General features: G+C 41.8%; 1 protein-coding gene across 5 annotated transcripts in view; it reads left to right on the forward strand.

The window, feature by feature from the left end:
• RALB (RAS like proto-oncogene B) overlaps positions 1 to 17,522 on the forward strand; it is a 111,268-nt gene that overhangs the window by 52,679 nt on the left and 41,067 nt on the right. For 2 of the 5 annotated variants that reach the window (XM_043997273.1, XM_043997275.1), the window contains exon 1: positions 4,072 to 4,215. The exons of 2 other annotated variants lie outside the window; for them this stretch is intronic. The gene's annotated coding sequence lies outside the window, so the exon portion shown is untranslated. Of the gene's footprint in view, positions 1 to 4,071; positions 4,216 to 17,522 lie in introns of those variants that run through there. One more of the 5 variants, XM_043997277.1, reaches the window with a different exon arrangement.

The raw sequence follows: 17,522 nt of genomic DNA on the forward strand, positions 1-17,522 counted from the left end.
TGCTGAACATATCTTATTGCACTACATAAGAGTTTTTGCTATTATAATAGATTTACTAATACACGCATATGGCTATCCAGTTAATTATGGGTTCTTTACATTGGTGAATGGGAGTAGTGATTCCAACGTTCCAAAACCCTATGGAAAACAAAAATAAACTATATTTGTCTTTTGGAATTTAGTCTTATATTTAATTTTGACTATAGACATATATATGTAGAAACATATACCTAATATTTGCAAACTAAAAGAGTTAGGTTTGTGACTACACATGAAGGATCTTTGCTTTGGGTGGGGAAGATGGAAGATGGAGATAGAAGATGGTGGGAGAACGTGAGGTGCTGTTGTTTGTCCTTCATTCTCAAAGAGGACCATGGCATCAGGGTGATGTCATGACTTGCACTGAACTGGATTTAAGTGAGGGATGGCTGTGTAAGGTCACCAACCTCACTCTTTCCTCCAGAGCCACCTGGGGCCAGTGGCAAGATATACATCAGGAGGATTGGAGATGACCCTGGATATTTAAGGCAATTGGGGTTAAGTGACTTGCCCAGGGTCACACAGCTAGTAAGTGAGGTGAGATTTGAATTCAGGTCCTTCCAACTTCAGGGCCAGTGTGCTATCCACTGCGCCACCTAGCTGGGGAAAATGGAAGTTGAAGATAGAAGACAGAGGGAGAACAGGAGGTGTAAGTGAAAAGGAGTAAATCAGAACAAGGCAAATGTCAATTAGGACAGCTGACTGGAGGAACAATGAATTCAGAGTATTAATGTTCGAATTAAAAGTTGTTGGCCCTACCTACCTTCCTTTTTTCACTTCTTCCCTTTCTTCCTGACCATAACAGATCTACCCCTCCTTCCTTCTTTCCCCCTTCTTCCTTCCATCCTTTTCTCCCTCCTTTCTGCTTCTCTCCTACCCACTTTTTTGGGGGGGCAGGGCAATGGGGGTTAAGTGACTTGCCCAGGGTCACACAGCGAGTAAGTGTCAAGTGTCTGAGGCCAGATTTGAACTCAGGTACTCCTGAATTCAGGGCCAGTGCTTTATCCACTGCACCACCTAGCTGCCCCCTTCCTACCCACTTTCTTTTACTTCTCCTTCCTTTCCTTCTCAACCATAACAGGTCTCTCCTTCCCTCTTTTCTTCCTCCTTTCCCCTCCCCCTTCTCTCCTTCTTTTCTTCTGTCATCCCCCCCTCTCCCTCCCATCCCAATACAAAGCACATCCAAGGTAAATACAAAGCAGTTTGGGGGAAGGAGACTATAGCTGAGAGAATCAGAGGTGGTTTCACATAGAAGGTAGCACGTGATGTGAGCTAAGGATTTGAATTGGCATAGAATAGGGGGAGTGCCTTCCAGGTTCGGGTTCCGTAGGTGCAAAGGCCTGGGGAGAAGAGATAGATGATCCTGTGGGGAAAGTTTGGCTGCAATGTAGAATATGTAAAGGGAAATAATGTGTAATATGTTGGTAAAGGTAGTCTGGGACCAGACTGTGAAGGCCTTTCAATGGCCAATAGAAGAGTTCGTATTTTTATCTTATAAGAATTTCTTGAGCAGAGACATTTCATGTTGAGACCTGTATTTTAGGGAAATCACGTTGATATCTGTGTGGAAGATGGATTGGAGAAGGCAGAGACTGTACTCAGGGGAGCCTGATTAGGAGGTTATTGCAATAGTCCAGGCAAGAGTTGGTGAAGACTGAATTAGGATGGTGGCTGTGAATTAGGATAGGTGGAGGTTAGGTAGCCTAGAGTCAGGAAGACATGAGTTCAAATCTAACCTCAGACGCCTCTGGCTGTATGACCTTGTGCACATCACTTAACCTCTGTTTGCTTCATTTTCTTTAACTAAAATGCAGATAATAATAGTACCTACTTCCCAAAGTTGTTGTGAGGATCAAATGAGAAAATATTTATAAAGCACAGTATTTGGCACATAGTAGGTGTTATGTAAATGCTAGCAATTGTTTTTAGCCGAGAAGGGAACAAATGGAAGAAAACATTGGTTATTAGTTTTGGGCTCTGAAGACCTAGAAACTGATTGGGATATAGGATATAAAGAAAAGTGAAGAGATGAGGATGATAAGTTTTAAACCCTTGTGTTACTGGAAGGTTACACAACAGAAATAGGCAAGTCGGAAACAGAGGTGAGTGTTTTGGCGAAAGACCATGAGTTCTGCTTTGGACAATTTGAGTTTGAGACACCTTTTAGACATCCAGTCCAAAAGGCACTTAGGATGTGGGACTGGAGCTCAGGAGAGACTAGGACTGGATATATAGATCTGAGAGTTATCTCCGGAGACATAATTGAATTAATGAGAGCTGGTGAAGTCACTAATAAATAAGTACATAACTAACCAAAGAAAAAAAATGGACAGAGAGAGACAGAGAGGAATGAGAACACCAGCCTAAGGTTGAGTCCAAGTTATAGGTGTATTAGAAACCTGGGCTCAGTCACTGACCCTAAGGGACTTAGGGTAAGTCACTTCTCTCTGAACCTCAGAGCAGGAATTAGGCTTTTGTTTGCCTCTGGAGGGCACAAGGATGGGTGGAATCCCAAAGAAGCAAATTTAGGCTTTATGTAAGGAAAAATTTCTGTACAGAGCTAACTTTAAAGTGGAATGGGATACTTCAGGGAGTCATGGGGTTTTGACCCAATGCCTGCTATCTTGTAGAGGAACTATAACTTTTGCAGGTATGGCCTCTGAGGTACTGTACTGAGTAACAACTTTAAAATTCCATGGCTGGATGATCTTGGCCCTTGAGAGAGGCAGCATGTAGACAGAGTCAGGAAGTCTGGGATCCATGCCCTGAACACATACTGACCAGGGGTCAGATCAATTCAGCCCCAGTCAATTCTGAAAGTTTACAGATTGCCTATAAAGCAGGGGCACTTAGCCCATCCTGACATCTTTATTTCCACTAACCTCTAACTGAAATTTAGAATTTCCTCAAATTATTTGTAAACCTTATTCTGAGAAGGGGCTTCAAACAGTCTGACAAAGGGCTTAAGAACCCCTGGTGGCGGGTGCCTACCTAAAGAGAAAGTACTTAAACTGGAAGTTCCCTAGTGCAGTGAAATCAGATTTTTTTTTTTAAATCGCATTGCTTGGAAGATAATAGGCCCTTAAATTCTTGATTGACTCCAAGCTTGAGGGTCCCAGCTTTATTTTATTTTATTTTTTTTGGTGAGGCAGTTGGGGTTGACTTGCCCAGGGTCAACACAGCTAGTAAGTGTCAAGTGTCTGAGGCCGTTTTTGAACTCAGTTCCTCCTGACTCCAGGGCCAGTGCTCTATCCACTGCGCCACCTAGCTGCCCTAGGGCCCGGCTTTATTGCGGGACTCCCAGCTTGGGGGACCCCGATGAGTATTCCTGCTATTCTCCCTAGCCTATAAGCATTGGATCCTTAAGCTGGGAGAGCCCTTGGCGGTGACTTAGGTCCAGCCCCGGCATTTTGCAGGACAAATGACAGGAGATTCGACTCGCTCTAATCACCGAGCGCCCGAGCCGGGCGTCCCCCCGCGGCGGCACCCCTGGCATCGCGCCGCCTGACCAGCCCGGCTCCGGGCACGTTTTCCCGGCTGATTTAAATGCGTCTTTCACGTCTCGGTTCCCTTGGTTCCTCCTCTCATTTTCTCCTGACTCAACAGATTTTTCCTTCAGGCCTAAGGCCGGCTCAGGGCCTGCCCCACCCCCGCCGCCGCCGCCTCCCCAGCCCCTCGCCCCCCGGCTCTCTCCGCAGCCTGCAGCCCCAGGGAGGGAAGGTGGCTGGAGGGAAGGTGGCTAGGGGGAAAGAAGGCTGGGGGAGCGCGCCGGCTCTACTCGAGCCGCCTTCCCCCGAGGTCCCGCCTCCTCTTTATCCCTCGTGACGCCTAGGCACCACCCCACGCCTCACTCCTGATTGGCTGCTGGGCCCAAGGGGGTGGTAACGGAACCCAGATCTGAGAGGGTAGGAGGGGAGCGCGCGTTCCCGAGAGCCGCCGGGTTACCTCGGCGACGGCGGGGGCGCGCCTTCGGGAGCGTGCCTGGGCGGCTCAATGACAATACTGAAGAGGCGGCAGCGGCGGCGGCGGCGGAGGGTGGCCCGGCTCCCGGCGGGGGAGGAGGAAGGAGAAATTTAAAAGCGTCCGGGAGTAAGGGGGTGGGTCGGGGCTGGGAAGAAGAAGAAGAAGAAGAAAAAAGAAGAGGAGGAAGAGGGGGCAGGACACTCGCAGGTCCAGGTAACGGCCGTAGCGGGGGTGGGGGGTGGGGGGTGGGGTCGGGTGCGGGGCGGGCCTGCGGGACTTCGGGCGTGGCCCCTCCCCTTCCCCTTCTTTCTCCCCCTCCACACTGGGGGTGAGGGCGGGCTGCGTCCCCGCTGCCCGGGGCCGGGGACTGGCTCTAAGGGGCCCCGCCCCGCCCCTGAGAGAAGAGGCGATGGGGGAAGTTGGCTGGGGGTGTCACCTCCATTTCTCCTCCTCCCCCCATCCTATGAGGCCCCAGGCCCATTAGAGGCTCTTTTCTGCCTCCCAGAGTGAAACTTAAAAAACTGGTAGGGGTTTTTAATAGGACCGAATCTCTGGTGCTCTTCCCCTGCACCCCCCACCCCACTCCCCAGCCTTCAGGCTGGGCGGTTCCCCCCAGCCCGGCTCCTTAGTCACCTTTACCTGGGCAGATGCAGGTTGGCCCAGTCAGCTGAAAGCATGCAGTAAAGGGAGTGTGTCGTTCCTCCCACGGACACAGGCTGAAGGCCCTGCGTACCCCCCCCCCCGTTCTCCCTCCCCCCATAGAAAGCAGCTACCCTTGGCATAATATGCATCTCTTACTGACCCCTTACCCTCCTACCCCCTCAGCCCTCCCCCTCCCCTCCGATCCTCCTTCCTCTCCCCAGAAATTGTAAGGCTTTAACTTCCTACCTCTTTTAAAGGAAGGCCTCCTCCGAGTGTGGTCCCCTTCCTCATTCCCACAGCCGGTGTCATGTGCAGAGTTCATCTGCTTTCCGAGTTGTGCAAAGTTCTCCGTGTACAGCCGTGCAGGCATCAGTACCGTGAAGCATTTTTGGTTTGGGCGATGCACTCGACACAAATTGCCCCCTTGTGATCCGTGCCCTCTCCAGTCGCGATCCTTGTTATCTAGATTCCTAGCACCCACGTGGGGCATTTTGCACTTTCATTCATTAATCACCTCTTACCGACCAAAATAGTTTCTTTTTGGCAAGCTGTGCTATTGCCAATCTTGCAAATGTGTCTAGGTGGAATGCCATATGCTTAAAGTTATGTTTGATAAAATATTAAACAGATTGGCATTGAGATAACTGAGAGCTGACACTGCAGGCCAGTTGTAGGCAGTCCTTGGATAATATTGAAGTTGGAATTTATTGGAAAAAGTGAAAATTAAAAATTTATCAAGCAAGAATTTTGGGGAGAGGAAGTTAGCAAGCTTGTAAGAACTTTGGCTGTTTAGTGTTTCAGCTGATTGATGCTACCTAATGAGCTATTCATCTGCTTGAATTGCTATCTTTTTGTTTGACCTCTGCAGTTTTACTGCAAAGAGCTTTCAATTTACTCTTTAAAGTAATTTTTTTTTAGTGTAACTTTTGGGCCAGGTGAGTAATGCCTGACTTTTCAGAGGGGTAGTGAGTATCTTGGCCATGTAAATTATTTTGGGATAGCTAAGAGTCTTGAGATGTGCTGTCAAAATTTTTATTTTAAGAAACCTGGTTAAAAAAAAGTGTCAGCAGGAAGTAAAGGTTCAAGGTAGAAAGATTGTGGATGGGAATTAGAGGACAGCAGTGGAAAAAACTGGCTTTAGAAGAACTGAATTTGAATCCAAGTTCCGTCTCTTAATGCACAAGTCTTAACCTTTTGGGGACTCCAGTTCCTCCTTCATAATATGGGAATGATAGTTGTACTTGCTACTTCAAATCTGTTATAAGAAATTTTTAAAATATTAAAACCTAAATATGAGTTTGTGATGTACAGTTACATTCCTTGCACACTGGCTTCATCCTGTCTTTCCAACTTTATTATACTTCATCCTACATTGTTGTTTGACCTTCCTCTGGAAGACCATGACATCAGGGTGATGTCATGACTTGTACTGAGTTGGATTCAAGTGAGGGAGGGCTATGCAAGGTCACCAACCTCACTCTCCTCCAGAGCTATCTGGGTCCAGTTGCAAGATGGCTCTGAATATTTAAGGCATTTGGGGTTAAGTGACTTGCCCAGGGTCACTCAGCTAGTGTCTGAGGTGAGATTTGAACTTAGGTCCTCCCAACTTCAGGGCCACCTAAGCTGCCCTGATCATCTTGCATTACAGTGTAACTGGCTAATCTTGTGTTCCCCTTTTTGTTTCAATGCCTTTGCACAGGTAGTTCCTCCTGCTGGGAAGAGCAGTCCTTCCTCTTAAGGATTCTTTGACTCCTTAGTTTCTTATAAGGCCCAGGTACCACTTATGTAAACGTTTCCCATAGTTAGTCTTTGCTGATAGTTCTTAGTATTCCTTTCTTCCTCAAATTATCTTGTATTTATTTACCTGAGCACACATATCTTCACATCCTCCTTACCCCTCAAGTAAGCTCTTTGAAGACAACTGGGTTCTGTTTGTGTCAATTTAGTACAATCCCTTGCTCATAGTAGAATTGAGTTATCATCTGGGAACATTTTGCAGGCTCTACCACCAGAATTGTGAATTTTCTTGTGGCTTTAGTCCTTGGAATATTGCACAAGTATAGAAGTAATAGCTGATGGTTATACATTTGAAATTGGAACAATCCTTTGTGTTCTGTCGCAAACCTTCATATAATAATGATAAGGAATTGAATGAACTTCATTTGAGAAGCAGTTTAGTCTCCTTGCATAGCTGGATTTTAAGCCTATTTGATTTTTATGACATAGAGACTACTTTCAAACTGGTTTCTGACTTCCCGGTATTGTGTGCATACAGTAGGGCAAATGATTGAATAAATATTTCTGGGGAGAATCCAGCAATTCAGGGCATGGCTGAGGTGGGGGTGAGAAAGAGATTACTACTAGTAACAAATAACTATGTTTTATGCTTTAACAAAATATTTAATCTACATCATCTACTTTCTAACTGGGAAATACAGAAGCTAAGTAGGAGGGGAAAAATTGGATCAAACTATCCATGGTCTCATTCAGAGACCATGAAGTAGAGTAGCCTTTGTGGCTCAGTATGTGAACCATTTAATGGTGGTGGTCTTTCAGCCTGATTACAAATAACTGTTTAGCCTAGCAATCTAGCAAGTATATATGATCTCTGATCACAAATTTTGCTGGGATGGTACATGCCATTAATAAACTCCGCAGTTATGGTATCTGGAACACGTATACATTTATGCCTCCATAGAAATTCAGATCCTAAGAATTGGAGGCTAAATGTGTTGGGTACATTGGGGAGTGGATATATATTTGTATTATTAGAGGGAACAGACTGGATGTCAGTGAGTGAATGCCCAAGAAGGAGGAGGATTGGTAGTTAGTATGAACACAGGATGACAGTTGTTCCTTAACTTCAAGATCAAAACAATTGAATAGTGCTTGTTAATAGTTTTCTTGACTGATCTTCACCAAGGTGTGAGATTTAAAATTGGATACTAGAGCATTAACCTCCCTTTGTAACTTTTCCCTTATTTATCTCCCAGACTAGTAAATGGAAGAAGCCTCTGGTCTCTCCTTAGAGCTTTTATTGTTTGGAAATTAATTACAAGGTGATGTTGATTAGAGGGATAGGAAAGTAGAAGTACAAAACAGTCTTAAGTCTAAGTTTAGTCTATAGTCCATATAAAACTCACCAAAAGCCCAAGGCCACCTTTGCGGGGGAGAGCCGCATCAAGCACGTGCTGTTACAGCGAGCTGGGCGAGTCCAACCTCCGTCAGCCTCTGTGTGTGCAGCGCAGCCAGCAAACAAGGAGAGCCAAAAAGAGCTCCTACTTCCGTTCTATCCTTGCCTTTTAGGCTCGCACCCTGGAAGTGGAGTGCTTAGCACCCGGACTGGCGTGAGTAGCCCATGCACGTTGGTCTCCTCCCTGAAAGGGTGGTCCTTCAAAAACTGGCGTACTTTTTACCACAAGGGTTTGAAACTCTAATAGCATGTTTTCCTTAAAAAACCCCCAACAGAATGCAAAGGTGCTGTTCACAGTTACTATTAAATTGTTTTATTTTTTTTGTGAAATTTGAACAGAATTATAATTTGAGATTTCTGTATATTCCCAGCCTATTAGATGAAAAACTTGGCATTTATTTTTAAAAAGATATAAAATAAAATTATTGCAATTTAAATAATTGTACTTTTTCATCATAAATATTAAATCTTCATCAAATAAAAAATGGAATATTAATGCTATTTTAAAGAAATCTGACATAAACCTTATATATTAATGTTGTTCAGTTGTGTCTCTTTGTGACACCATATACAGTTTTCTTGGCAAAGCTACTGGAGTGGTTTGCCATTTCCTTCTCCAGTAGATTTAGGCAAACAGGTTAAGTGACAAGTTAAGGGCAAGTACCCAGGAGCACACTGGCTGGTATGTGTGTGCATATCTATGTATATGTATGCATATATATACATATATGGGAAAGTGTGTATATATGTATATACATATGTATACACACATGTATACACACAGATACCATCAAGCATATTTAAATTAGACCAGGACCAATCCACTAACAAGCCTTTACTATGTGCCAGGCACCATACTAACACTGGAGATATGAAGAAAAAGAAAAAATAGTGCCTGCTCTCAAGGAACTTAAATTCAAATGGAGGCAATAACATGCCCGTTTATATGTATATATGTATATGTGTGTATAGATATGCAAAGTGGATAAAAGGTAACTTTAGAGAGGAAGGCACTAGCAGTTAGGGTGATTGGGCAAGAACTCTTGCAGAAGATGGCACTTGATCAGAAGGGAGCCAAGGATATGAGATGAAGAGAGCAAGCTAGCAGGCATTCCAGGCATGGGACAGTCACTGCAGAGGTTTGAAGGTAGGAGATTGAAAGTGAAGAACACGAAGAAGGGAGTAATATGTAACACTGGAAAGGTAGGAAAAGGCCAGGTTATGAAAAGCTTTAAATGCCAAAACAGAGTTTATACTTGCTCACAGAGGTAGCCAGAAGCCAGTGGAGTTTATTGAGGAGGGCAGTGACATGTTCTCCAGAAAATGAATTTGGCAGCTGTGTGGAGGATGTGTTGGAGGAGGGAAAGATGAGGCAGTACAGGGAGGAAGATGTTGAGGGCATGAACTAGGATGGTGCCTGTGTTATTGGAGAGAAGGGGACAGAGAGGAACTCTTCTTTTAGACTGATTAGTATGTTACATGTCTTTTTATAAAATTTAGGGTAAAAGGACAGAGATGGCAGGAACTTTAGAAATAATTTAGCCTAACCCATTTCTCCCTTAATAGGATCATAGATGGAGTTGGAAAGAGCCCATAGGCTATCTGGAACAACCTTTTTATTTTGTACATTCCTTCTGAGGTTACTTGCCCAAGGTCACATAGTGAGCAAGCATCATCTTTGAGACTTTCTGAATCCAGGGCCTCTGACTCACAGGCAGTGCTTTTTCCACTTCCTATAAGGTTCTCTCCACTGCCCTCAATTTTACATGTGAAGAAACTGAAGCCCAGAGACAGTGACTTGCGCAAAGTTACACAGCTAGTAAGTAGCACTCTTGTGATTCATATTCAGGTCCTCTGTTTCTAAATTCTGTTTTCTTTCTACTACATGATTTTTGCTTTATCACATTTCCCCTTGTATCCTGAAGGGTGAATATTTGGCTGCTATTTCCTTACATTCTCAACAGAGTATTTTTGTTGTTGTTTGGTCATTTCAGTTGTGTTTGACTCTCTGTAACCCCATTTGGGGTTTTCTTGGCCAAGATGCCGAAGTAGTTTGTCATTTCCTTCTCCAGATCTTTTTAGAGATGAGAAAAACTGAGGCAAACAGGGATAAGTGACTTACCCAGCATCATACAGCTTGTAAAGTATCTGAGGCTGGATTTGAACTCTGGTCTTTCTGACTCCAGTCCCAAGTTTCTCTTCTTTGGGCCACCTAGCTGCCCTCAACAGAGTATAGTGTACATCTAAAGAAGAAACCATTTAAACCACTATTGCAAAGTTGAAGGAAAATTTAGTCCTGCTTGGTCATTGGCGTCTTGCCTGTAAGCGCCTTACACATAGTAACTGGTCCTTGTTAAATAAGTATCAACTGTTTTTTGTTTGTTTGTTTGTTTGTTTGTTTAGTCCAGACATTTTTGTACCTCTTCCCTCTCTCTTTTTGCCCAAACCTTATAATGTGCTTTCATATTTGTAAGGTTATAGTAAGGAATTAAAGCAGAGCTCGGGGTTTGACTGTGCTGGTGCTTTTTGATGTGTGTATTTTGCAGCTTAGCATTCTTTACTTATGGATTTTAGCATCAGATACTAAAATGATTGAGTTAAATAGCCAAATATGCAGTAGCTTTGGGGAGGCTTAAAAATTGAGCTTAACTTTAATATTTATGGGTTCACTAGACTTAGATATTTAGAGTTTCCAACCCTCTAAACAAGTTAGTAAAAAGAGTATTACCAAAAGGATTTACTGGAAAGGTTGTTAACTGACTGTTAATCTTCAGTGTTATTTTAAAAGCAGTAGTTGGCAAAGAGGCATACTGCACTCTTGGGGAACGAAAACTTCTTTTTGACCCTTTATCTTGAAACTGTAAATTCTTACCTCACCGGTCTTTCTCCTTTTTTCCTCTTAAAAGCTGTTGGAAACTATAGTAATGCCTCAATTAACAAATCCTTTGGGAATGAAGATTCAGCTCACTCATAAATTATGTGTGTTTGTGACCAGAGACAGGAAGACATCAGGCCATTGCTTCTTTTCCTTCCTCCTCTGTGGAAGGTAAACCAGGCCCATTTTCAGCCAAATTGGAAATGAATTAAAATTTGTTTAGTCTTCCTTTGTTGGACCTTTCCTCCCATTTGGTGTTGCCTGCCTAACTCTTCCTATTTCAGGAGCTGAAGGTTCACTTATTTTCTCATTATTACATTATCCCTAAATTAGTTGCATTCATTCCTAAGTTTTTACATTAAATTAAATGTAACTGGGTTTTTGAAAGGGGGAGGTGTAAGAATAAGAGGGTTCTGTTTTTAAATTTACCTCTCTTGGCTCTATCATGGAAGTTGTTGAACATTTATCTTAAGTACCTCTGTATTGTGCCCATACCTATCCCTTGAGGCCACAAATAAATTCAGAATTTTGGTGCAGGACCCACCAGCATGTTACTAGGTATTTTCTTTCTTTTTTTTTTTTTGCAGGGCAATGGGGGTTAAGTGACTTGCCCAGGGTCACACAGCTAGTAAGTGTCAAGTGTCTGAGGCCGGATTTGAACTCAGGAACTCCTGAATCCAGGGCCGGGGCTTTATCCACTGTGCCACCTAGCTGCCCCCACTAGGTATTTTCTGTGTCATAATAAACAACTCACATTTATATGCCTTTACAGTTTTCAAAGTGCTTTTACTCATAATCCTGTATGGTAGTATAAGTATTATTCTTGCAAGGGGCATGAGAAAGCAGATGTCAGTAATTTATTGTTGATTGATTATACTTTTAGTGGAGATTAGGGTTTTCAGTGTGTTACCTCAACCAACATTTATATTTTACATTTAAAAAAATCTAATTGTAGAACACCATTAAAGGAATTTTGTGCATCAGTATGCAGGTGGTAGATTTTGGGGATGGGATAAGGAGAATTAATGCTACTTTTGGTCCTCAAGGTAAAATTTTTCTAGTTCTTTGAAGTTCTCCTTCCTTTCCCAACTGCCCCTTGTTACTGGTAGAATATATTGGCTTTAGTGATTTTTTGGGGGTGGAGTGGGGGTGGGGTGGGGTGGGGGGGGGAGGTGGGAGACTAGGTGGAAAACACCTGTCTTTTAGGCACTGACTTCTTTTGTGTAAATATTGTTAAGGGTTAAAATTCTAGCTAGTCTGTCTAAAATATCTAATGAGTGGTCACCAATAAATTATAAGCTTCAGCAAGAGTTAGACTTTTAAGCATTTATTAAGGAGAATAAGAATTTGATAAAGAGAGAGAGAAAGGCCTAGATTCCTATCTATTAAAGGGAGAGCACATTTCTAGCTCCCTTCTCCGCCAGAGTCCCCAGGAAAGAGTGCGAGACTGAGCGCCAGTCTCTTCCTTCCTCCTCCCACTAGCCCGCGTCACTTCCTGACTCCTGGTCTTGCCCTCAAAGACCTTCCCTTCATGGGCAGAACTCCTCTACAGTAAGTATCCAGCAGGTGGCGTTATTCCAATCGTTACAGTCCCCCCTGTTGTTCCTCAAGAAACAAAATGTTTCCTTGACGGAACAGTAAAAACAATATGATAACTATTGCTAACTAATAATATGTGAACAACAATATAGAAAAGGAAGAGAGGAAAGTTTTGTCCAGAGGGGCGATTTTTTTTGTCCTCATGAACCGACGCTTTGACATTAGTCTTGCAAAGGGAGGGCCTCTGCAGAGAATACATGTTACAGATGGTGTATATTATAACAGAAAGAGAAAAAACACAACAAAAACAACAAATCAAAACTGTTCATTTAAAGTCTCTGAAAGTCTTTTCTCAGATGTCCTCTAGGTGTAGTCGTGGAATGGAAGTCTTTTCAGGGGTTGATGTGTGGATGCTGGTAATCAGCCAGGAAAATTTCCTACAAAATTGAGCTTAACACAACTTTAAAATAGCTTTGTCAATAATCAAATCAAACAATGAAAGTTCTCAAAAACATGTCTAAGGGAATTCAGAATCTTAGTTGTTACACATGAAACATATAATAAAACAAAAATTGAAACATTCTTTAAAATTATAATATTACTATAGTCCCCCTTATGGAGGGTAATTGAGAAGACAATTGCTGCAATATTAATTATTAAAAATAATTTTTTATCTTTGTTTCATCACTTTTTGCATCATCTGCCTAATTATCCTCATGCCATTATGAGAAATTCAAAAATCTAATATAATTGGTAACAGGTGTCAAGGCCAAATTCAACACTGTATTTATCATGACACCTGAGATAATTATGGGGGTTACCATAAAAGAACAGAGAAATGATGGGATGTGAGCATTCCCACACTTGAGCAATATGTACTGCCCATACAGTATGCCAGACTTAAAATAGGTGGATGGAATATATGTCCATGGCACCGAACATATTGGAGGAAACTGAGTCAGACTTAATCAGATGCATGGGATTGAGATGTCCATGGCATCAGGCATATAGGAGGGAGCATAGAAGCCAGGTGTAGAAGTGAGATGGGTGGGATGAATACTTCCAGCCATCTGTACAATATTGTGGGGAAAAATAAAATAAAATATTAAACCAAGAGAATCCAACCTCAACATTAGTCAAAAGCCGTTCCCTCGGCCATACCTTGACTTCATGCATGTCTCCCCTCATGTGACAGTTCAGTGCCTGCTCTTGCATGTATTCCTCTTGTGATTGGATGGCATCTTGGCCAACTGGCATCTGATAACTCAGAATAAAGGCAATTAGTGTCTTAAATGATAAGTTCCCATAATCCAAGTCTCATATGGATTTAAAAATTGAGGATAATAAATGATTGCAAAAAATGTGAATACATCTTGACTCAGAATATAATATATAATTATGCAACAATTTCAAATAATACCTTTTTTTACTTAGTATACAATTACTTTTGTGAAAAATCTGAACATATTTAAATATAAGTTAAAGCACAACAGAATCTCAAAGAAAACTTTTTTTTTTGAAAAAAAGAAAACTTTTACAAATGTTCCCCTCTTTTTTTTTTTTTTTTTGGATATGCTTATCAAAAATAATACTTCTTTACACTTGCCATGGCAACCAATTTGCCAGGGAAATGCTTCAAAGAGTTTGATCAAATAATCAGTTGAGAAAAAATAACAAAAACAAACAACTCAGAATATGGGAGCACAATACTCCTAGAATTAACATTGTATAATAAAATCAAAACCATCTTGCAATGTTTCAAAATTAGATAGACAAATGAATAGAAGAAAATACACATGGAACAATAAAAGACAATGAAATTCAAACTAAGGAAGTCTAAATGAATGTGAACTTAATATTAATAAGAGTATTATAAAATATAAACTTGATCACATGACTATAAAAAGCTTTTACAAATATTCTCCTTGTTTTAAAAACTAAATATAAAACACAATCTCAAAAGCATGAAAATCTCTATGAAAATAAACCCATACCATTAATTTCAAAATGTATATGTAATAGCATAGAAATCCTATGTAACCTCTGAACTGACATTAATAATCTGAGTGAATTCAGAACACTCTTGATTCCGATATCTAAAATCCCCAATACTCATATCAATACCTTGCTGCTTACTTCTACATTTCTGTAAAATATATACCCTTCCATGGCAAAAGAAGCAGAGTCTTGAACTATGTTGATTGTCATTCTTATTCAGCTTAAGTTTTTCTTCTTTAACCCCTCTATATTGTCTGTCGGGCTTTTCACCATACAAATGCTTTATAAGATTACTAATTAAAGACAAAAGCAGGTTAGCAAAATTATGAACAAAACGAGCATATCTGGAATTTAAAGAGTTTTCTAAGATTGTCTCAAAAGCACAGCCAGGCCAGGGAAGGGCTGAGCCTGAAGCTGCAAATGCAGGTAGAAAAAGTTGAGCATGCGCATCAGATCTCTGGACTTCCCAGGCAGGGGAAGCCATGGGCTTGGCCATAGGAGGAGTAGAGGGTGGGGTCTGGAGAGGAGGGGAGGGACCAGAGCAATTTGAATCAGACTTGATTTTGAACTCAGGCCTGGATTCCTCTTCCCCCACTTTGCCTCCAGGTGCTAGGGGATTAAAAGCTTCTAGAGGGTGGGTCATTGCCTCCAGGCATGCAAAATTAGAGCAACAATTAGTGTTAGAATTGGGAAAAGCTGCAGGAATCTCTTCAGGTTTCTCTGAAAAAGCATGGTTGGGAGAGGGAGTGATATTTCCTTGTGTGAGTAAGTTGCTGGCTCTTTTAACAAAAATAAAAAGAAAAATAGAAAATCCACAAAAACAAAGCATTAACATGATCTTATCTCCCATTTGTCTGGTTAAACAGACTAAAATCAAAAATAGGGTAATTAGGGAGTTTAAAAGGTCCATTCGAAAAAATTTAAAGGAAAACACAGCCAGTGCGCCAGTACTTAGCAGTTAAAGGGAGAGGGAGGGGAAATTTCTTACCCAACCAGCAGATCAGAAGACTGAGGGTTAGCTTTCCTCTTCGTGGTCAGCCATCTGTTAAGGGTTAAAATTCTAGCTAGTCTGTCTAAAATATCTAATGAGTGGTCACCAATAAATTATAAGCTTCAGCAAGAGTTAGACTTTTAAGCATTTATTAAGGAGAATAAGAATTTGATAAAGAGAGAGAGAAAGGCCTAGATTCCTATCTATTAAAGGGAGAGCACATTTCTAGCTCCCTTCTCCGCCAGAGTCCCCAGGAAAGAGTGCGAGACTGAGCGCCAGTCTCTTCCTTCCTCCTCCCACTAGCCCGCGTCACTTCCTGACTCCTGGTCTTGCCCTCAAAGACCTTCCCTTCATGGGCAGAACTCCTCTACAGTAAGTATCCAGCAGGTGGCGTTATTCCAATCGTTACAATATGTAGATTTTTCTAATGTTCCTAAATCAATTTATTTAGTTTTTTTGGTGAGGCAATTGGGGTTAAGTGACTTGACCAGGAGTCACACAGTAAGTATTAAGTGTCTGAGGCCTGATTTGAACTCAGATCCTCCTGACTCCAGGGCTGGTGCTCTATCCATTGTGCTACCTAACTGCCCCACCTAAATCAATTTCTAAACTGTTATTCATCCCATGTGTGCAAAAGCTTTCATATGAAGGTAAAATCATACATATCTGATCCTAAAAGTGTGGAAATATTTTGCAAAGAATCAAATTGGGGAGGGGTAATTAACATTTTGAAAGGCATCCATAATTAGTGATTTCCTGGATTGAAGATCATCTGGGCAGTTGATTGATGCCATAAATAGATCTGTGGGCTTAGAGTTAGAAAGACTGGAATTCCAATGTAGGCTTTGACGTTTATTAGCTCTGTAACCCTAGGCAAGTCACTTAATTTCTGTTTGTCTCATTTTCCTCAACTGTAAAGAATAATAATAGTACCTCCCTCTCAGGATGGTTGTGATGATCAGATGAGGCCGCTCTAAAACATTTAGCATAGTGCCTGGCACCTATTGGTGGGACATGAAGCTGCCTCTGTTTCCCTTCCCTTCCCTTCCCTAAATTAAGTTGTACTTGATTGGGGCAGTTTATCTGAGACTACTGTATTCACATGAGAAGCTCAGAATAAAGTATTTTAAGAAATGTTGTTTCAATGGGAAATGGAAATATATTCTTTTCAGGCATTTGCTTGAGCAAAAAGGAATGGTAAAGTGAGAAGTTTGCCTGTCTAATTTCAGAAAAACAGGAATTTCAGACTCCGAGTTATAAAGGATCTCTAAACTATTGGCCAGTATGCTTGACTTTAAGTGCTGGCAAAATTCTTGAACATATAAAGAAAGGGATGGTTAAGTGAACATCTAGAAAAGGAAGCTGTCATTGCAAAAAGTTAACACGGCTTCATCAAGAATAGATCATAGATTTGGAGCTTAAAAGGACCTCTGAGGCCTTTTCATCCATCTTCCTTGTGTGCCAGGGGAAACTGAGAACCGCAGGCGTGAAGTGACATGCCAAAGCTTGAACAGGAAGAAAGGAGCAGAACCTGGATTGGGACCCAGGGCTTTGGATTCACCCCAGTGCTATTTTCTTTCTCTTTTTTTTTTGCGGGGCAATGGGGGTTAAGTGACTTGCCCAGGGTCACACTGCTAGTTAAGTGTCAAGTGTCTGAGGCCGGATTTGAACTCAGGTACTCCTGAATCCAGGGCCGGCGCTTTATCCACTGCGCCACCTAGCTGCCCCCCCAGTGCTATTTTCATTGGATAGTCATACCAGATTAATCTTGTTTCCTTTTTTTTTTTTTTAACAGTTATTAACTGGTTATTTAATAGGTATTAACTAGATCAGGGGAATTCTGTAGATATCAATTAGATATCATAGTGGATAGTGTACTCGACCTGGAGTGGGGAAGAACCCTGGCAAGTCACTCAGCCTCAGTTTCCTCATCTATAACATGCAGTTAATAATAGCACCTACCTTTCAGGGTTATTGTGAGAAAAAATAATGTATTTGTAAAGTGCTTTGCAGACCTTAAAGAATTACATAAATTCTAGTTATTACTAGCTATTGTAAGATAGTTTACCTAGTATTTAACAGAACATTGGACAGTCTTGCATACTCTTTTGTGGTAAAGAATGGAAGGAACACTGGCTCTGGAATCAAAGGCCCAGGGTTCAAACCTCAGATTTGTCACTTAACTTTGCTGGGTCTCAGTTTTTTAATCTATAAAATTGAGGGAGTTGGACTAGATGGCTTTGGAAGTCCCTTCCAGCTTTCAATTTATGATTCTTTGAGGG

The sequence above is a fragment of the Dromiciops gliroides genome, chromosome 3 (assembly GCF_019393635.1).
Source record: "Dromiciops gliroides isolate mDroGli1 chromosome 3, mDroGli1.pri, whole genome shotgun sequence".
Lineage (NCBI taxonomy): Eukaryota > Metazoa > Chordata > Mammalia > Microbiotheria > Microbiotheriidae > Dromiciops > Dromiciops gliroides.